The 21493-nt window shown below is 45.6% G+C and overlaps 1 protein-coding gene across 2 annotated transcripts in view; it reads left to right on the top strand.

The window, feature by feature from the left end:
• Positions 1-21493, top strand: part of Rnf144b (ring finger protein 144B) — a 149122-nt gene that overhangs the window by 16801 nt on the left and 110828 nt on the right. Inside the window, exon 1 of one of the 2 annotated variants that reach the window (NM_001108881.2) lies at positions 848-1002. The exons of the other annotated variant lie outside the window; for it this stretch is intronic. The gene's annotated coding sequence lies outside the window, so the exon portion shown is untranslated. Of the gene's footprint in view, positions 1-847; positions 1003-21493 lie in introns of those variants that run through there. 2 annotated transcript variants of the gene reach the window in all.

The raw sequence follows: 21493 nt of genomic DNA, 5'->3' as shown, positions 1-21493 counted from the left end.
GACGCGTCCATAAACATGCAGTACACTCACAGGTGAATGAATGGCTAGAATCCCACTTGACAGCTCACCTGGCACATTCCCGCTGGGGTTACGTCACTCTCTGCTCTCTCCGGTTAGGGAGAGGTGATGTCCCCCCCCTCCGCCCCCCTCGCACTGCTTCCCATCCTTCTCATCTGCTGTATTATTAAGTAGGCTGTACCCATTGCGAGTTCGTCCTCTATCAGAACTCTCTTCCTTGAACATCTCCATCTGCTCTCCCTGGAATTGGAGCCTCAGAACTGGGTCTCTCCTGGGTCAGAGGAGACAGACTCAGTAACCAAAACCAGAGAGTAATTAAAGGCTCCGTCACGCGCTCGGGGCCCTGACAGGTGGCATGCATCCTCAGTGCTGGCTAAGGAGACTTGCCCTGACTTGTGCAGCTGAATATATTCCTCCCGAGACCCAGTCGAACTCCCAGCACCCTAAGTTCAAAGAGAGTGAATGTGTCGACATTTTAAAAACAACCATGGGTTTATTGGAGGTGGGGGTGTGTACATGTCTGCCAGGAGAGTCGCAGAATGGTGCTTAGGAGAATACCAAGCGTTGGAAAATGGAGCGAAGACACTCAGTGGAGGCGGAAGATGGATGTAAATAGTTCCTTGAACCTTGTCGCGCACATGAAAGATTTTAAACGGATTTTCTCAAGTTGCCCGCGTCCGGATTCCCTGGACCACTCGCGCTGCCTGCTTACTAAGGAGTGCGCCTCCGGGGGAGGTGTGCGCGCGCTGGAGGCGGGGAGGCGACAGAGAGGGGCCTGGCTCCGGGAATAAACAGCGGGGGAGCGGCTTGGCTGACGCTCGCTGCCCAGGGAGCGGGGTGCAAGGGCCGCAGGCCGCCGGAGAGAGCCCCAGGATGGTAGCTAGGAGATTGGAAAGCCTTTGATGCCAGAAGCCTCCGGCTGGAGCCGCTGACAACCCAGCCCTTGCCCCTCCGAGAGTCTCAGGCTGTGGCTCAGTCCTCAAGGTAAGGAGTAGCTCGATGCTGCCCTGGAACCGCAGGACTCATCGTGCCCAGTACGTTCCTTCCTCCCCGGGGCTGCCACCTCCTTACCTTCTTCCTCTGCTCTCCTCCGGGGTCTTCAGCGCCAAGCTGACGCTCTGTGCTGAGCGACTGGCAAGGGCTCCCATGCTGCGCGTTCTGGGTTTCTGCTCCGCGGCCCGCGGCACCTTCGCCCCCTCTCCACCCCTCGCTTTCATGTCTTTCCCAGGACCGCTCCAGGAACCCTGCACCCCGACTCTGGGTCGCTGAGGGCAAGGGGGTGGCACGAGATCGTCCACCCTCTCCAGGTGTGTGGGTACAGATGCACTAATTGCCCCTAAGATCTGAAAGTTGGATCTGAAATACTGCAATTCCTAATCTTCCAGAACATACCCTGGCCTTGCATTACTGCCCTAACTTCGGAAAGAATCCGGTCATTGCAATGTATCACCATCTGCGTCCTCATTGAACAGTTGGGATTCCCCAGTCCCTACCCTACCCCCTCTTCCCAGTTTAAACACTGTGATGAGTTTACGATGTTTTCAAGGCGACAGCAATTGCTACAAGTTTATCAGACCTTGAAGCACTATCTCTTATCCTGGAGCTTGGAAAAAACAAAACCGCAGGCCCCACCCTTTATTCTTGATTCAGATCTGGTAGGAGAAGGGGAGGGGGAGGGAGAGAGAGAGGCTGTTGTGTATGTATGTATACTTTATATCTTAAAAAAAAAAAAACAAAACAGCTGGGTAGTGAGCACGATCCTCCTCCTCCTCCATTGTCCTCTTGAAAGTATAAAGTCCACGTGGGAGAAAGCCTGTTCTCCAAAGCCGATGGTTTGATGCAGTGCCATTGCTTCTGGGGTGGTGGTTTGGGGAAGGGAAGCTTAGTGCTATTTTGAAACTCAGATACAGGACTAGAGGAAAATGCCGTGCTTCTAAGAGACCAGATTTAAAACGTCACGTTTTTAAAAAAGTAAGAATTTCCTCACAAATACTCCTGTGACTGAAAAGGGTGGAGGCCCTTTCTGCTGGGAATATGAAAATCTTCCCCTGACTGCTCCTTGACTTTTGTCTATGATGGAATGCAGGCCTTTGGTCTGGGTACTTGTTGCTTATTTAAAGGCAAACAAAACAAAACAAAACAAAACAAAATGGAAAAACCAAAAACCCTCAACAGACCAATCTGCAGGCGACAAAAGAAGGAATGGCCATGTAAATGAATGCAAATCTTGTTTATGCTGCCAATTACGTGAGCCCAGGTCGTCTTCTACTCTGACTGGCCGGTAAGGTCATCAATCATATTTAATGAAGCTGAATCCGTTCCCATACTGCATGGCGTGACAGTTGTGCATCTGCTGTTCTCCATGCACATCCTTATTTAAGTATCTGTGCAGCCGTCAGACAGTAACAACCACAACCGGGGACAAAAGAGACGTCCCGGTGTCTTCTGAAACGCTGAGGAAAGGGCTAACTTCTTCATCGTTTGTCACATAGGCACACTACTAAAGCACTGGTCTCATTTTATGGAATGAGATGTGTTACGTTTCAAGCCCGGGAGGAGTGACTGGGGTGCTGATTTAACATATCAAAGCAGACCTGGCGTCCAGTTCTCCCTACCTGTTACTGGGAATGGCAGACTTCCTCTACCCTGAACTCTGCAGCCCTGGGGTTGGGTTGCCCTGCCGGGATTGGCTCTTCCCTATGTAATCCAGACATTTTGGTTACCTGCCCCCTCTTTTGTACCTTTGGCCTCCTGGCTGCTGTTCTTGGTCCCCCCCCCCCTCCCCGTCCCCCTCCCCCTCTCTCAACATGATTCAGGGTCATGGCCACTCTGGACTTTCTCCCAGATGAGTCTGCCTCTATCTATGCTCTCCTGCGTACCTATGCTAAACTTTCTCCTCCACCATACGGAGGAGCAGTCCTGCCCTGTCCTTTCCTATTTATTTATTTATTTATTTATTTATTTATTTATTTATTTTTTATTCCCTGTGAAATGGGGCTGATAACCAGCTCTCAAGAACACTAAGGACAAACGGAGACTGTAAAGCCTTTTGAACATTTGAGAAAAGACGTTGTCTAGTTAGTGAGCCAATATGATTGTTTTCCTGGCAAAATTTTTCTCCTTTCTAAAATTAACTTTCCCTGAGGAAAAATAGTGCAGATGCACATGATTCAGCCCAACCACCTCCCGAAAATACTGTAAATTGTAGAAGTGACCTTCCCTCAGTCCCGTGGATCCTTGTTTGAGATCTGATCACTGCACATGCAGAAAAGCACATGCTAGCTGGCCTTTGCAAAGTGCCCCCTTCAGTGGCACGGACAGCCTACAGTATTATGCTACAAATTCTATCAGTGAGGCAAACGTATTATTATTTCACAAAGGTTTTGTGTATGTCGTACACACTGGATCCGAGACTTCCATAATTATATATGTAACACATGTTTTTAATAGGAACCAAAAACCACAATATTTTTTTTTCTCTGTGGTGGGATAGTTAAGCATTAGGTTTTGATCACTTTTTCGCGGACATTTTAATATGACAGAACTAAAAAGACTTCATGAAAACAATTCTATAAAGATCTATTTGGAACTAGAAGTCCTTAAAAAAATAGAAAAGGGATGCCCGATGCCCATTGCCTACTGTGTGCATAGCTCGTGTAAGTCTTTTGAGAGTGACCGTGGTGGATTCAGTTCTGGCAGCCTCAGACTGGATGATTAGACCCTTCCACTCTTTAGTGGAAAAGACCTTTAATTTAGTTTGTAACTTGATGCTTCACTGACCCCCCACACGCGCTCTCTCCCTGCCACGCCAGCTCACAGAGGAATGGCTGGCACTTTGGGTTGACTATTTTCCCCTCCCATCAATCAGAACATGCGGGTATAGGCTGCAGAACTCGGTTGCTTTTTCAGCTCCATGTTCTAAGGAATTCCTTTGGCCACAAGGAGCACAGCCCCTTGCCTGGTCTCCCGGCGCCAGGTTAATTTCTCAGCGATTCAAGGATGCAGAAATTATAATAGAGCCACGGGGAACTAAAGTTGGAAGAGCACTGCAGAGCCCATCTCTGTCTTAATCGCTCTTTTCTACAGATGCATAACGAAGTGCTCCATTGTCGTAACCCAGTCTTTGAGACTGGGCATTAAGATTTACATCTTTCCGGTTTTCAAAGCAATGAGGAATTTGTCCACCTGAGATGGACTCAGTAGGGTGGCAATGGCTGCCCACATATGTAGACAGTGCAGGTAATTTACAAAGGCACCTTGGTCCTTGAAACTAACTTCCCAGCATTCTGACAGAAGACAAAGGGTACCTCAAGGCAGAGGAATGTGGGGTAGAAAGAAAGAGCAGGGCTTAGGGAATCAGCCAGTCACCTGAGTGGACAGCCTTCAACCTTTCTAAGTCCCTTTAAATATGGTAGTTTTCTCTTATCCTACCGGTGGCAGCCGGCTGAGTTCCTCACATTAAATGCATCTAGGCAGAAATATAAAAACACATGGATACTTTACGATGGCTTTTCTTTTCTTTCTTTCTTTCTTTTTTTTTCGGAGCTGGGGACTGAACCCAGGGCCTTGTGCTTGCTAGGCAAGCGCTCTACCACTGAGCTAAATCCCCAACCCCACAATGACAATGCGATTAGTCTGTACCTCAGTCCGCACCTTGTCCTCCTCAGGGAAGCTGTGTGCAGGGGTGAAGGTGGTATGCATCCTTGAAGGTACCAGCTTCTCTAATCACAGCTCTGTGGAAAGGGGATAACAGTGACTGCCTTTCAGGGCAGAGTTTTTCATCTGACATCGTAGAAAGGATTCTCCTTTCTTGCCCGCAGGCCGCTATTTCACTGGGGCCTGTCCTTCATAAGTCCCGTCCGTGAATGCTTTCATCCTTCAAAATTTTCATCCTCAAGGTTATGTCCACCTGAGGTGAATTTATCTCTGAGTTCACTAGGGTAGTAATGAACCGAAGGCCCCGGGGGTCATTACTACTAGATGTAAAATGCTGTGTTCTGATCCTTGGCGTTATAAGGATTGAATTCAACCATGAGAGGTCATATGAAACTTTGATAAATATTCCTGCCACACCACAATTATCTACCGTTTGTTGAGGTTGTTTATATACGTTAAGAAATTAGGTACTGGAGAACTGATAGTTAAGACTACTGGCTGCGGGGTTGGGGATTTAGCTCAGTGGTAGAGCGCTTGCCTAGCAAGTGCAAGGCCCTGGGTTCGGTCCTCAGCTCAGGGGGAGGGGAAGGGGGACAGGGCTACTGGCTGCTCTCCCAGATGACCTGGGTTTGAGACCTAGTACTCACGTGGCAGCTGACGACCACCAATGACTCTGGTTCCAGCCATCTGGTGCCCTCTTCTGGCCTTTGTGAGCACCGGGCATACATGTGGTGCACAGACCTACATGCAGGCAAAACACTAACTCACAAAGTAAAATAAAAAAAAAAAAAAATAAAAAAGAAATCCACACATCTCTAAGGGGCAACCATTACTCTCTTTAAACAGAGCTGTGAGCCACAGAAGCTAGCAGCTTCTTCTCTAAGAGCACAAGACACTGCGTGGTCTATGGGGACGATGCTGTACACATGTGGGGCTTCTGAGGTATTTCCTAATTCTGAAAAGACCGTAGAAGGTCTTCATGTGTCCGCGTATTTTATCTTAGATACATTCAATGTGTGGAACACAAGCGCCTGGCGTTGATTTAATACTTAAAAAAAATTAATGTTTCCAAGACAGAATGCACCCCAATCATCAAGATGATTTTTTAAAAGATTTTGCTTATAGTTTTCGGAAAATTGAGGATCCGTTGGGTACCTGTGGATGGCAAATTCACACAGTCTTCACTCTATATGCAGGAATCTCTGTTGTATAATGTTCCCTTCAGGGCTAAGAAGTTCTCCTGTCTTTTGCTGTTGCTCTGTGAGGAGAGTAATTAATTAAAACACACACAAGGCAGTGGCTCATCCTCTCTGTCAGCCTGACTGGGTTTGAAATCACCCAGGAGAGGGACCTCCACGTGTGTCTGTGAGGGTGCCATCCCTGGAGCGAGAGTCCCGGACTTAATCAAAGGAGAAATGAGCTCATAAAAATGAACACTGCTCTGATAGGGTTAAGAGTCGTTGGCTTTGTCAAAACATTTCTCACAGAGTCTGAGAAAAATGCACTAGGCCAGTAATACCTTTAATTTTGTGAATGAACGCCTCTCAATCCAGTGCTCTGCTTTTTCAGTGAATTTGCTCGATTGATACTGTCTGAGTCCACCTACGATCTGGTATCTGTTTCCTCTGCCTGAAAGAAGTCATTACTGTTAGTCCAGAATTAGGAGTTCATGACGTGCTCTGTCACAGGGTTGTTTGGCCTCTGGCTAACTCTGTGTCCAGATTAAAGAAGAAGGAAACAGTGAAAATAGTTGGGAAGAGACAGCAGGAGGCAGGTGGGAGCAGGAAAGGAACTTTGATGCTACAATTTCTCTTTTTCTTTTTGACACAAGGGGCTCATGTAGCGGACCCCAGCTCAGACTGGCCTCTAACTTCCTATGTAGCCAAGGGTGACCTTAAATCTGTGATCCTCATGACTCTACCTCCCCAGTGCTGTGATCCCAGTTTTTATGTGGTACTAGGGCTCTCCCAGTCCCCCTATTTTCTTTACGGTATATACCTAGACTACATTGAAACAGAAATCTTTTTGTCCAAGGCAGCTTTTGTTACTGTGATAAAATACCAGACAAAGAGTGCTTATGAAGAAGAAACATTTGTTCAGGGTAAAGAGTTCAAGTTTCCCATGGTGGTGGAGCCCCCTGGCATGGACATGCATATGGGGTTATGCATGACCTCCTTTCTGTCTTTTAAAAAGCTTGGGTTAAAATTAGCAAAGCTATGAATGAAGGCAAAGCAGAGCGTCCGGGAGGAGGGGCTAGCTGGAGAGATGTATAAATATTGTTACTAAGACTTAGCAACTGATTGGGTAGGGTAAGTGACAGAGAGGAGGAATCCGAGATAACTCTTCAGGAGTTTCTGTGTTGACATAGGAGGATCCTGGCCAGGAGAATGAAAACAGGACTTCAGTGTGGTGTGAGGGTCCCAGAGAGAGGGAGTTCTGACTCTGAATTGTACTTTTCTGTGATTCCACACTTCAGCACTCCCAGCTCTTGGGCAGGGCTCCTCTTTTGAACATCCTTTCTGGGAGATGAACAAGGCCAGAAATGTTTGACGTGTTCAAATATTCAAATTCATGATGGAGACCAGAGGGGGGGGGAAAAAACCCAGCCGCTATCCTAGGGACCCAAGTCTAAACATGAAATTCACTTAGAGACATATGCATGAGTCCTATGGCTTGAAGGTGTTTTTATAAGGCACTTTCGATGCACCTGGGTTTTATAACCGCAATCGTACAGGTAACATAAGAAATAGAATGTTCCTCTTGGGACGTCATGTCAGTTCCCAGAGCTCTGGCTTTGGAAAGCACTTGGGGTTATGGGTGCTCAAGCTATTTGGGTGTTGTTTCCAGTAACTTTCCAGCCAACAGAGTGCAAATACTTCTCTAAGGGAGAAGAGATAAGGAACCAAAAGATGGTACTGTTATCACACAAGCAACTAAGTAAGAGGATGGAATCTTTGTAGCGTCCCTCTTGGCTGTGCCCCAAGATAGACTTCACAGTCCAAAGCGAGGTAAGAACAAATCAGATAGGACCTAGAAAAGGGAGTGCAAAGCCACAAGTTGAGCACCGTTCCGAAATCAGTGCCCACTGATCATTGCCCACTTCTGTCTAAGATTAGAGAGGCCAAGAAAATAATAATTAGGAGGGTTCTTAAAAACGTATGTATGAATGTATGTATGTATGTACGTACATACGTATGTGTATTTATGTATTTATTTAATGTATATGAGCATCCTGTCCCTGACACACCAGGATCCCATTACAGATGGTTGTGAGCCACCACATGGTTGCTGGGAATTGAACTTATGACCTCTGGAAGAGCAGTCAGTGCACTTAACCCCTAGCCATCTCTCCAGCCCCAAGGAGAGTTGGAGAACCTGAGTTTTCCCATGTACCCTGGCCACCATAGGAAAGGGATGAGAGGTGCTTTACTCTTTAAGTGTAAAGAGAGTGTGCTGACCACTCAGAATGTTTTCTGTGCATTATCCCTAGAGTGAGAGGCATGTCGGATGAATGGTTTATGCCTGAGGGGGTTTACAGAACCCTGTGTGCTGGTTCCTATGATGGCAAAGCAATAGTGTGTGGGGTGTGTATGTGTGGGGGGTGGGAGACGACGACATTGTTTCATGGTTTGATAGACCAGAACACGAGGATGCTCTCAAAGGTAGATCGTGACGGAGAATGAGCTGACCTGGGGTCATCATCTCAAGTCATGGACAAGGCGGCCACCTATGCCACAGCAGTGTAAATCAATGAAAGTTCCATAAGTGTGGATCTGCATAAAAGGGTTCTGCTGGTGACCCACCCCTAGAGGTGAGGACAGAGTAGGTTCCCTGCTTTGCCACTCTCCATCCCTGCCACCAATACCCAACCCCATGGAAAAGCTATAAAAAGCTCACCAAGGACTGGTACTGTAACCCTTAGTGGTAGAATGCATGATATATATATATATATATATATATATATATATATATATATATATATATCAATATCAGCTATCTCTGTAGCTCTGGCTTGTCTGGAACTTACTGTGTAGACCATGCTGGCCTCAGAGATTCACCTGTCTCTGCCTTCCAAGAGCAGCCATCAAAATCCTGCAATACTGAACCCGCCTCCTCTCTGTCTTATTCCCAGATGAGAGATTACTGTGGGGACCTAAACGAGCAATGTGGAGAGAGATATTTTCCTGTGTTCACCTTTCCTGATACAGGAAGCAGGCAGGGTCCAGCAGGCTGTGGCAGAAGTGGGCAGAAGCCCTCCTTTACATCAAGTTGGAGGAACGAGGGCTGCCTTTGATCAGCCAGTTGGCAACAAAACTGGGATCGATGTTTTGACGTGGAATGACTTGAAGGGTCTCTGATGACCAGAACGTCATGACAACCTCCCTGAATCTAACCCGAAGACAAGAACAACCCACACATAATTCAAGCTTTTGAGAGAAACAGAAACAGTGGGCTGCTTACGGTCATATGTATGGGGAGCTTTATCGTGGCAACCAGGTCATATAGTAATTGGTGCTGAAAAGACCCCTGATCTACTGGCAGCAAGCAGAGAGCCAGGCAGGCCAAGAATAGTGTAACTCAGTTCCAATCTAAAACCCAACACCCAGCCGCTCCGGTGTCTGAGGCAGGGGAAGGTGGGCTTCTCAGCTCAAGGAGAGAATTTGTCATTGTTTGCTTTTCTCTTCCCTTGAGGCCTGCAGTGGATTGGATGGAACTTTTGCCTGGATACTTTTTACTTACTGTATATACATGCTAACATCCTTCAGAAGCTCCTTCACACACACATCCAGAATGTTCTACTGGCAACCCGGGTATCCTTTCATCCAGTCAAGCTGACACATGACGTTAATCATCGTAGAGCAGTAGTGGTAAAAACCAATAATTTTCTGCTGACACCCCGTGAGTCCTGCTCCTTTAGTGTTATACATGGCTCTTCCGTGATGTATAACTGAGAAGAGTATAGGAAGGAAGGCAGAGTGGTTGTTACAGGAATTAAGCTTAGCCATAGAAATGCCACAAAGACTGTTTTTGTTTCTTCCAAATAATGCTAGGAGCATTTTAATTAATTGATTTAAATATACACTAGGTAGTTTTAAAATGAACTCTGCAGCCTGATCCACAGCTGGAGAAGCTATCTGACGCATTGCCTCTGTGTAATAAGCACACAAGAGGTTTTGCTTTTTCTGCTTCCAGAGTCTCTCAGGAGTGATAAAAGGCCGAGATGAATGGCTCGCCACTTCTAGTCTGCTACCAATCAATTTCAGGAAGACGCGTGTTCCTGGGAAACAGGGATGGTTATAGTGCCCATAGCCAACAAAGTCTAGAACAAGCAGCAGTAATGGATTTCTCCTTTTGGCACCTGGGTATTTTACAGTGGCTTTAAATTCTTAGCTTCCAGATTATCTTCTCAGACTTTCAATGCTATCCCATCCAAGCCTCTCTCTCGATGGGCCATGAGTAATGGGACAATGCAAGCATCATCTTTATCCACGTGTTCCTACATCCTGAAAACCATGTGTGTGACGCACACAGAGGTATTTCCAGGGACAGAGAACAAGGGTACTGACTTACTCTGTGGACCTAGAATTGCAGATCCAGGAGGAGGTTAGGGTCTGGAAAGGGTAGAAGAGAGTCAGTAGCTTGACCTGACTCAGGGTTTCTAGTCCTAGAGGAAGCCCTTGCTGTGCCCTTAGGATCTCCACAGCAATGCTGTTTGCCATAAGAGTAGTTTTAAGTGCTTCTTACAAGTCTTGAAGTATAGGGAGGGGAAGGCGTGCTGGATTGCGACTGATAGTAAGTACTTAGACGTTAAGACACCAGATTCTGCTACTAGTGATTTTTACCAGTGGAAAATGTTCCTCCCTTTGTGTGTGTATCCGGGTAGATTGCACATGTATGTATATGCAGCTGTGTGTGTGGAGGCCAGAGGTTGGCATCCAAAGTGTTCCTCTGTTGCTCTCCACCTTATGTGTGAGCATCTCTGAGTGAGCCCCAAGCTTGAAGTCTCAACTCGTCTAAGCAGGCAACTTGTTCTGGGGATCCCCTGTCTGCCCCTCCCGAGGGCTGGCGTTACCTATCTTGGTAGCCCCTTCACCTGCTCATCTTACCAGCCTTGCTTTCTGGTTCTGTTTTGTTTTGTTGAGAACCAGGGTCAGAGAATCAGGCGGTTCTGGCTGACTTGGCACTCCACCGTGTACACCAGGCTGGCCTCAGTCTCACAAAGAACGGCTTCCTTATGCCTCCTAGGTGCTGGGATTAATGACACGGGCCACTGTGTCGGCTCGTTTTATGGCAGCTTGACACAAGTTAGAGTCATCAGAGAGGAGGGAGCCTCAGCTGAGAAAAAGCCTCCAGAAGAAGATGCTGTCGGGCATTTTCTTAGTGGGCGGTTGATGCAGCCAGGCCCAGCTCATTGTGAGTAGTGCCATCCCTGGGCTGGTGGTCCTAACTTATAAGGAAAGCAGGGCAAGCAAGCCGTGAGGAGCAGGCCAGTAAGCAGCACCCCTCCATGTCCTCTGCATCAGCTCCTGCCTCCTCCAAACTCTCTTCCTGATTAGTTCCTGCTTTTGATGGTGAACTGTTATACAGAAGGGTGAGTGAAATAAACCCTCTCCTTCCCAAGTTGCTTTTGGCCATGGCATCTCATCACAGCGATAGTCACCCTAACTACAGCAGCAGCCAGGCTCAGTTTTGAGTTATGAGACATAACCTTACTACCTAGCCCAGGCTAGCCTCACACTTGTGATCTTGCCGTTCCCCACCCCAGCACTGGGAGTAAGGGCACACCACTGCTTAGTTCTAAAAGTTCCTATCAACTATTTTCAGTGGTGTAAACTCTCCCTCTTATGTGCTAATTCTCTTTCTCACAAGGAGCTCCTGCATCCTGCATCCAGGAGGGGGTATGTGTTCTTATGGTACGGTTCCGAGTTCTATTCTGTTTGCCAAGGCCTACCTGTTTTCTTAGTTTTCAGCCTCGTAGTCAAGAGCACATTTGAAGTCTTTCTTATACACTGCACAGACTCTAATCTCCACTTTCTCACCAGCGGTTCTAGCTCAGGGTGAAACGGGATGCTTTGTACGATTTCTCTTAACCGAGAAAGGAGGATTTTTAACCCTTGCCCCCTCCTGGTTTTGTTTTTACTGTTTTTATTATTATTTATTTACCTTTACCTCTCCTGATTTTTATATCGGGCTTCATTCTCCGTCCCTTTGGCAGATAAGCCCTACACCCCACGTCAACCTCCTATCATTATGGATCCGTGTGGACTTTAGTTCCTAACCAGCATTGTGGGTTTTCTTTGACGTTCTTCTTGCCTTCTGGGGGATTCCCCTTCTGAGCTTTTGGCCCAGCTTCTTGTGAGAAGCGTTTATTTGTATTCTATCCGGGACTATATTAGTAGAGACCGGTTTGGGATGGTTCTGGGCTTCTCACATCAGCTCAGCATGACGCACTCCCTCAAAGTCTTTGAATTGACGTTGTGACCTATCGTCTTCATTCAAACTATATTGAATCCTTAGATTAACTTTGGAGGACATATGAGTTGCCTTCCTCCTTTCTTTGCCCAAAGGCCTAACAAGAAGCAGCATAAAGGAGAAAACATTTGATTTTGGCACATATCTCAGGGGACAGCTCCCGTCCTTGGCGGCAGAAGGCTGTTTGCTCACATCTAGGTAGACCAGAAAGCAGAAAAAGATTAAAGCCCATACTGGGCTCGCTCTCCTTCTTTTCGTCTTCTGTGGAGTTTCAGGATCCCTACTCGTGAGATGACGTCACCCACATCCCTGGGGGCTTTTCCGCCTCACTTCAGATGCTATCTGGAAACACCCTCCTCGGAGCCAAGTCGACAAGTGAAATTAGTCATCACCGAGCAAGCTTACATATTTAAGCTACTGAGTCCTCCTGGCTGTGAATCTCACATATCTTCTCAACATAAATACTTTTTAAAAATAGCCCATAGGTAATAAAGATGGGAAAAGAAAAAAATTAGCCTATAGGGATTATGCAGCTAAAAGATAGTGCTCACAGATAAGTTTAATTCCAAGTTTTATTATACCTCATTCTTACATGTTCCTGGCCTGTTAGTTACCATGAGTAAATGATCTAATCATTATAGCTTTGATCAGTTGTTTTTTTGGTTTTTTTTGGTTTTTTTTTTTTTTAGCTCATTTGCTTAGTGAGAATACAATAACCTTTTGTTGTGTAATTCAGTTTAATTTTTTATTTCTAACCTCACTTTATAGTTTAGAAGTTTAAAATGCACATCTACCAAAATTACCATCTAAAATGCACATACGGTAAAATTACCGAAACAAACAGACATAGGAAAGACTAACAAGTCAACAGAGGAGACTAGTGGTTCTCAACCTGTGGGGTCGCAATCCCTCTGGGGTCTCATATCAGATGTCCTGCGTATCAGTTTACATTGCAATATGGTTGGAGGGTCACCACAACATGTCACAGCCTTAAGAAGAGTGAGAACCACTAAACCAGTCTAATATATGTGTTTTTTATGCTAGAGTCACGGTTTCTAAAAATGTTGGTTGACAGAAAGATATGGCAGAACCCTGAGCAGTCCTGGTCTGGTACCAGCAGTGGATTCTATGTGAGCTGGGCGACCTTGCTGGCAAGTATGAGAGGCAACACATACACAGAGAACCGTTCCCAGAAAAGCCCTGTAGAAGCATCAACGGAAACCGGCCAGAGCCCGTTCTCCTTTCTATACAAGACCATTTATGAAATACAAATCGACTATGGAAGCTTTCCCAGGAGCTGTATACCAAGATGGAGACCACATGTGGCTCTCTCTTACCACGGGACCACCATGTAATCAATCATTATTGTCTTCAGAGCCTTGTTTATTTAATGCTACAGATCTTTCTTCGTTGGGTCCGTTTATTAATGTGGACACCCAGAGGGTTAAAAAAAAAAAAAGACCTTAGAGGCTTTAGAATCCCTCAGTGGAATATTTTCAAAATACTCCCTGAAGCCTTCTGGCTTAGTCAGTCTGCCATATGGATGGGCATGCATGCTTGGCAAAGTCCCTTAGGTAATCTGACAGACTCTTCTGGTTAGGACTCATTTCTCTAGGCTAACCCTCTAATTGTATGAATGAGACAGTTTTCCTGGAAGGAAGGAAAATGCTTCTAATTTAAGGTTAGCTTGGCTAACACAGGTAGTTAGAAAACATAAGCCTTCACGATCCCATTTCTCCCGTTCTTTCCCAGCTCCTCTTCCGCACCCTCCCCAGCGGTAATTTTGCTTCTGACTTAATGACTTGGGGTTTTAGGCAGACATTTATTTTCAAAACAAACTCCTGCTTTTCTATAATGTTGATGAATGGACAATGCCCTACACTGTGCTTCAGGCTTTAGATCATGTAAGAGGCCATTTCAGTTATAATGATGCGAGTTAGTTGCAAACAGCTGCAGTCGGGGAGAGTCTCTGGGTCTAGTGCTGGCTTGACCAGTATTCATGGAAAGAAAAAGGCTTAGGCGAGCAGGGAAAGAGTCTCTAAAGACCCACTAAGTTACGTTCACAATTTCTGAAATAATGAACAACAGAGTCGATAAGCCTTAAGGTATATGCAAATATGAAGACTTGCCTTTTCACCTGGCCTCTTAAAGTGGGCTTGGAGGCAACTGAAAAGCAAGAGTATCTTTTCCTTACAGTAAGCGGTAGGAAGAGACAGCCACTGTTTATGGAGGAGAAAGGGACTTAGTTACCCAATGTGCCTTCCAAATGTCTACCTCTGTTGACTGATAACTAACAAGGACTCCGGTTTGAGGTCAGCAGCCCAATGGACATGATTTAAATAAAGTATTTTGAGTCTAAGCGACTTGCTACAAATTCTTCCTTTTATCAGAAGGTAAAGAGAAACCTGTTACGTTTATCTTTATTCACTCGTTTTATTACCGTGCAGAGCTGGGGATCGAACTCAGATCCTCCTCTACGCCAGGCCAGCACTCTAACCACTGAGCTACAAGTACAGCCTGGATGTCCTTCTCAAGGGAACTGTCTTTTCAAATTTCACATGGTCCATTCTCAAAAAGGAAAATGCACTATTTCTCCATGTTATATGAAACACACACACACACACACACACACACACACACACACACACACACACAAATGTTTCCTATTAAGCCTGCATGATCAGGAGTATTTGAGCTGTCCTATCTCAAGTGATAAGTAAGAATGACCTTATTTGGGGTAAGATGCTCTGTGGTCTTTTCTTCCTTCCTTCCTTCCTTCCTTCCTTCCTTCCTTCCTTCCTTCCTTTCTTTCTTTTTTTTTTGTAAGAAAAAGGGATAATGATATGTTTTTGCCTTGTAGAATTTGACATTATCTGAAGTCACAACAGAAGGGACCAGTATGAGAAGAGAGAAGTAAATCTGGAATGTGTGCATTCAAACATAGCATGCTAGTTACTTTTCTCAAGGCTATGAGCAAATACCTGACAAGAAGCATTTTGGGAGGGTTAATTTTGGCTCAGGGTTTGAGTGGATACAGTCTATCCTGGAGGGGAGAGCATGGGAGTAGGAGCCTGAGGTAAGAGCACATTGTATCCAGTCAGGAGGCAGAGGACAGCCATGAAATGGCAAGGCCCTCCTGTGGTGGCTCATTTCTTCCACAGAGGCTCCATCTCGTAAAGGCTCCACAACCTTCCAGAAACAATGCCACCCTTCAGCCACCAAATGTTCAAATATATCAACCTGTGGGGAACACTTCACATTCAAACCCCAACAGTTGGTCAGGAGTAGACAGATCCAGAGTGAGAAGAAATCTTTTGCTTTAATTAGTGAAAGTAGTCCATCTGTTGGTATAAGATTCTTGGATCAAGCTTTGGGCAAACTGTACACTACAGTGCCTTGAACAAAGGGAGAGTTTCTGCTTTGGTGACTCTTACGCATAATTAAAGCAAAACAAAAACTCTATAACTAAGACTCACTCCTTTTGTAAAGTGTTTTGAAATTAACACTTCTATATTCGAATGTTGCAAGTGTTATTGTTATATTTTAAGGGAAAAGAAGTCTCAATTTAGTATTGCTAGTACAACCGATGTAGAATCCTCCTGTACTTAGACCTAACTTCATATGCCAAGGCTACAGTGTGGTGATTTGAATACGAATGACCCTATAGGTTCATATATTTGAATGCTTGGTCATTAGGGAGTGGCACTACTTGAGAGGGATTAGAAGGTGTGGCCTTGTTGGAGGAAATGTGTCACTGGAGTGGGTTTGGGGTTTCAAATGCTCAAACCAGGCCCAGCGTCTCTCCCTTACTACTGCCTATAGATCCAGATATAGAACCCTCAGCTCCTTCTCTGCCTACATGCTGTCATGCTCCCCCACCACTAAAAATGTAAGCAAGCTCCATTTAAATGCTTTATGAGAGTTGTCATGGTCATGATCTCTTCACAGCAAAAGATAGATCACCGAGTAAGACAGGAGTTGGTACCAGAGACTGGGACACTACTGTGACAAGCCTGGCCATGCTTCTTGTTAGCAGAATTTGGACTTTGGGACTTTGGAAAATGGCCATACTAGTAGGAATGGGGAAGGCAGTGGTACTGTGAATAATGCAGATTATGACAGCCCAGGTTTCAGAGGAGAAGAGTATTCGTATGTGGCCTAGAGACCATTCTTGTGATACTTCAGGGAAGAATGTAGCTGCTTTCTGCCCTTGTCCAAAATAATATGCCTGAGGCTAACTTTAAGAGGTCTGGATTAGCAACATTGGCAGAGGAGATTTCAAGAGAGCCTAACACTGACTCTGGCCTATGGTTGTTAGAGGTTACTCTTATGCAGATATATAATAAAAAGGAGCAAGATGAGCAAGGGAAAGTACAAAGTTTGGGGAGAAAAGGAGCATCAAGAAATGTGGTAGAGTCAAGTCCAGTGCTCAAGAAGATAAAATGTTTACAGAAAAGCCAATGCTAAATTCAATAAAAGCTCAGGTAAGCTCAAGGCGAGACCCCTTCCCAGCTAAGATTCCAACTGGTGAGGAGGAGTGAGAGAAAAGTTTAAGCACTGAAGAAAACCACAGAAAAGAGAAAGCTGGTGAAAACATCTGTATGAGGTGCCGGGTCCCAGCCCCAGCAAGCAGGAGGACATGGCAACTTTGACCACGGTGCTCTGGCTTTAGAACCAAGGGTACAAGAAAGGGCTCATGGAATCTCCCTCCTAGGCTAAAGAGAGCCACTGAGGCTTTTGACTGAAGCTGTGAAGGTGAAGCATGGATTACCTTGGAGCCCCTCTAAGCTGTTGCAGATGTCAGAGCCATGGCCTACCTGCTGAGGAAAGCTACTAGCCATCCAAGAGAAGTGCATTTCAATCAGCAAAGTTGAAAGGGATTGGAGATCTGAAGGGGGTTTTGACAGAGCACATGGTGATGATGGAGATGCAGAACTTGGAGTTTGCCCTGCTGGTTTTCGGTCCTGCTTTGGTCCAGTATTTCCTCCCTTTTGGAATGTGTATGGTGTACCATTGCATGTTGGGAGTCTGTGGTCTGCTTTTTGATTTTGACTTTATAGGACATTCATTTAAGAAGCTGTCATGAGTCTCAGAGAGACTTTGGACTTCAGACTTTTAAACAGTGTTAAGGCTGTGGTAGATCATGGAACCTTTGAAATGGAACTAAATGCATTTTTGCCTTGAGAAGGGCTACAAGCCTATGGAGACCGAGAAGTGTAATGTGGTGGTTTGAATAGGAATGACTCTGTAAGGCTTATATATCTGAGCGCTTGGTTATTAGAAAGTAGCACTACTTGAGAGGGATTAGAAAGGGAGTCCTTGATGGGGGGCGGGGTGTGTGTGTGTCACTCATAGTAGGCTTTAGGGTTTCAACAAAAGTCAAGCCAGACTCACTGTATCTCTTTCTTTTTGTTGTCTGCCTTGCTTCCCCTCAAGCCTATCACGGACCCAACCTCTGAAATTGTAAGCAAGAAATTAAATGCTTTCCTTTGTAAGAGGTGCTTTGGTGTTTCTTCACAGCAACACAGCAGTGACTAAGGTGTATGGCTTGTATAAGATTACAGGGAAACTCAGAGGTTGAGCTCAGTTAGTAGAGGGCATTGCCCTGCATCTTGCCCTGGGTTTGACTTTCACGTCATTATGTACATGCACAATCCGGGCACGGTGGCACATCCGGCACTCAGAATGATCCCATGGTTCATGGTCATCCTCAAGTACACGGTAGTTTTTTTCCAGGCCAGCTTAGTAATCATGATAATTTGTCTAAAAAGGAAGAAAAAAATCAGGCATATCTGGGCTCGTCCATTATTTTACAAATGAGAAGCTATTTATAAACTAAGAAACTCAATGGGAGCGAGCTGAGGCCATCAGTTGAGCAAAACCTTTATTTCGTCCCCCACCAGGATTTACTTTACTTGTATTTATACATATGTGTACATGACTGCAGGTGCCCCAGGAAGCCAGAAGAAGGTGTCAGATCCCTCGGAGTTAGAGATGCAGGTGGCTTTGAGCTACATGACGTGGGTGCTGGGTACCAAACTCAGGTCTTCTGCAAGAGCAACAAATGTTCTTAACTACTCAGCCATCTTTCCAGCTGCCAAAGGTGTCCTTAATTTGTGTGTCTGTGTTGCTGGGATCACATGCCTGCCACATGTTCTGCTACTCAAGGATACTCCAAACTAGTCCTTGTCTCTAAGCAACAGGCTTTTTGGTTTTTTTTTTTTTTTAATCTTTGTTCATTTCGGGATTAAAATGTAAGTACTGTTGTGTATTCAGTCAGGAAAGATATACTTAGTTGTTTTCTATTCTGTTCTTCATTTCCCGAGTTATGACTCCAATATTGCATTTGCCGAGCTTGTGACCAGTTGGTTTAATTATTTGCACGCAGAATTTTATGTCACTTCTGAGTAGTGTTTCCTTTTTTAACTGAAAAAATAAAAGGTCAGGGCTGGAGAGATGGCTCAGCAGTCACGAGCACTTGCAGCTCTGGCAGTAGAGTCTGGATTTGGTTTTCAGCAGCCACACGAAGGCTCAGAACCATATCCAGGAACTCCAGTACCTGGGGGTCTGACACCTTCTTCGGGTGTTTGCAGGCATAATATCGACCACACAAATAATAGGTACACACTACGTGGTTTGAATATGCTTGGCCCAGGGAGTGGCACTATTAGAAGGTGTGGCCTTGTTGGAGGAAGTCTGTCACTGTGGGCATGGGCTTAGACCCTCGTCCTAGCTCCCTGGAAGACAGTCTTCTCCTGTCTGCCTTTGGATGAAGGTGTAGAACTCTCAGTTCCTCCAGCTCCATCCTGCCTGGACGCTGCCACGCTCCCACCTTGATGATAGAGGACTGAACCTCTGAACCTGTAAGCCAGCCCCAGTTAAATGCTGTCCTTTATAAGAGTTGCCTTGGTCATGGTGTCTCTTCACAGAAGTAAAACCCAAACTAAGACACACACACATGCATACGTACGTACATACATACATATACATTAAACAAGTCTTAAAGCTAGTTTAAAAGATGCCTACATATGTGTATATTATCTTTCTTCCCTTCCTCCACCTCCTTTTCCACTTTCCCTCTCTTTTCATGAGATTGGGTCCTGTCCTCCATGCTGGCCATGAACTCTAGTGATCTTCTTACCTCAGTCAGCCCTTAAGTAACTGGGACTGTATGCATATGACAACATCCATGACAACATGGATCAACATTGTTGTCGTCATTGTCGCCATCGTCATCGTCATTTTGAGGCTAGGTCTCCTGTTGCTGAGACTAGCCTCAAACTCATTATGGACAGAGGATGACCTCGACTTCCTGGTCCTCCCGACTCCACCCCTCAAGTGCTGTGACTACAGGCGTGTGCAACCATGACAGTCACATGACTTTTTTTGATATTTTGCATTTCAGAATGGCTTGACCAAGTATATTAACCTGTTCTAAGTATGTGTGTCTGCTCTGTGGTGTGAGTATGAGATTATCTGGTATCAGTTTCTAGGGGCTGCTTGTAACCCGTGGTTACAAACTTTCTAAAGAGTGTTTTCTTAAAGGACAGACACTGCTTTTAATTTAGGGTTTCACATAGAAGGGAAATGAGAAATCTAAGTAACATTTGGCAGCTTTAGAGCAAAACATGATTTTATGTGCATATAATATATCCATATAAGTAATTGTGGTTGTTGGAGTCCCGCTTTTGGGAGGATTTAAATTTCTCTATCAGTATCTTGACTCAGGACTTTGAAAATTCACCTAGCAAAGACAGATTTGTAACTGGTCAGAAATTGTTTTGACTACTGTCATGTACGATGACAAACCAGGATTCATAGCCTAGAGAGTCATGGAGTCTGCTCATAGCTTTTTCCTCCTGCTACTGTGTGACCTTCAGTCTGCGTGGGTCTCAGGGCACTCGTCTATAAATAGGTCCTGAAACGACTCATCCCACATGTTTCTCTAGCTCTGTTGATTTGTCGTTCTAGAGAACCAGCGTAGCTGCTGCTGGCTATTTTGAGGTGTGGATCATTTTTGTTTCTCTCTGTCTTTCTCTGTCTCCTTGTCTTTCGTTCTCTGTCTGTTTCTCTGTCTCCCTGACTCCGTCTCTGTCTCTGTCTCTTTGTCTCTGTCTCTGTCTCTGTCTCTCTGTCTACCTCTGTGTCTCTGTGTCTCCCCCTCCCCCTCTCCCTCTTTCTCTTTCTCTGAAGTTTGAATCAAGGGCCTTATATAAGAGCCATCCCTCCGTTCTGTTTTGTGTTTGAGAAAGGATCTCACCCTGTAGCCCGGGCTGGCCTTGAATTCAGAGATCCACTTGCCTGTGCCTCCCAAGTGCTGGGATTAAAGGTTTGTGCCCAGTCTCTGAGATAGGGATTTTAAAACAAACTTTTAAAATTTGTGAGCTAGATCTAAGTGTACCTTTGAGCGATGGTTACTCCTGATCGACAATCTGATAGGATTAGAAACACAGGGGCATCTGTTAGGCATGTGAAGGCCGGAGAGAGAGGTGGGTAACCCAGGGAGAAAGCCGCCCAGTGTATGGGGTCCTGGACTGAATACAAAGGAGGGATCCAGATGCGTTCTCTTTCTACTTAGGAACTTTTATCTTTAGTGTTCAGATGGTTTCCCAGGGATGCTCTGGGATTGTGTCTTGTGTTTATTTATTTATTTCCTTCCTTCCTTCCTTCCTTCCTCCCTTCCTTCCTTCCTTCCTTTCTTTTCCATTTTTCTTCCTTTTTTTTTTGCCACCTTTTCATTAGATTTGCTAGCTTTATCTAAGTATGTTTTACTTATCATGATTTTCAAGACCTTGGGGGAAAAGCAGGGCTGCTCTCCTCCCTTCTCGATGGACGTGTGGTTTCCCTGGTGGCTTTTTTTTTTTCAGTCAACTTGGAAGAAAAGTTCAAGTGGCAAAGCCATTAGACTCAGATGCGCCCTGAGAGCAGAGATGGTGTCACCGGCTTCTTGCTTTGACTTTTTGACTCCTGTCTTGTCAGAGTCAGAAATAGGATATTCAGGGACCTTGAAGCTATGTCACACAACTTGTGATGGCCCTCGTCCTTGCGGTTACACTACTCCGGGTTTTCATCCCAACCCTTGATGGAAAGGTGTGGAGGAGAGAGGAGGGCAGAACTATACTCAGCTCAGCCCACAGGCGGGGGAGGGGGTGGTGGGTCGGGGGGGGGGGGGAGGGGGCCGTGGAGGGTGTGGGGGCGTGGCTGTGTGTGTGGGGATCCCATGCTGCTTCCAGTGAAGAATGGAAAAGCAAGCTTTTCACTCAGAGCTAGGGACAGTGGAGGCTGTAAGCACTAAAGATGTGCTTGGCTTCCCTAAAAGAGAAGCTGTTGCCTTCCTTGATTGTCT

Source organism: Rattus norvegicus, chromosome 17 (assembly GCF_036323735.1).
Source record: "Rattus norvegicus strain BN/NHsdMcwi chromosome 17, GRCr8, whole genome shotgun sequence".
Classification (NCBI taxonomy): domain Eukaryota; kingdom Metazoa; phylum Chordata; class Mammalia; order Rodentia; family Muridae; genus Rattus; species Rattus norvegicus.
This window is presented reverse-complemented; position numbering and strand designations above follow the sequence as displayed.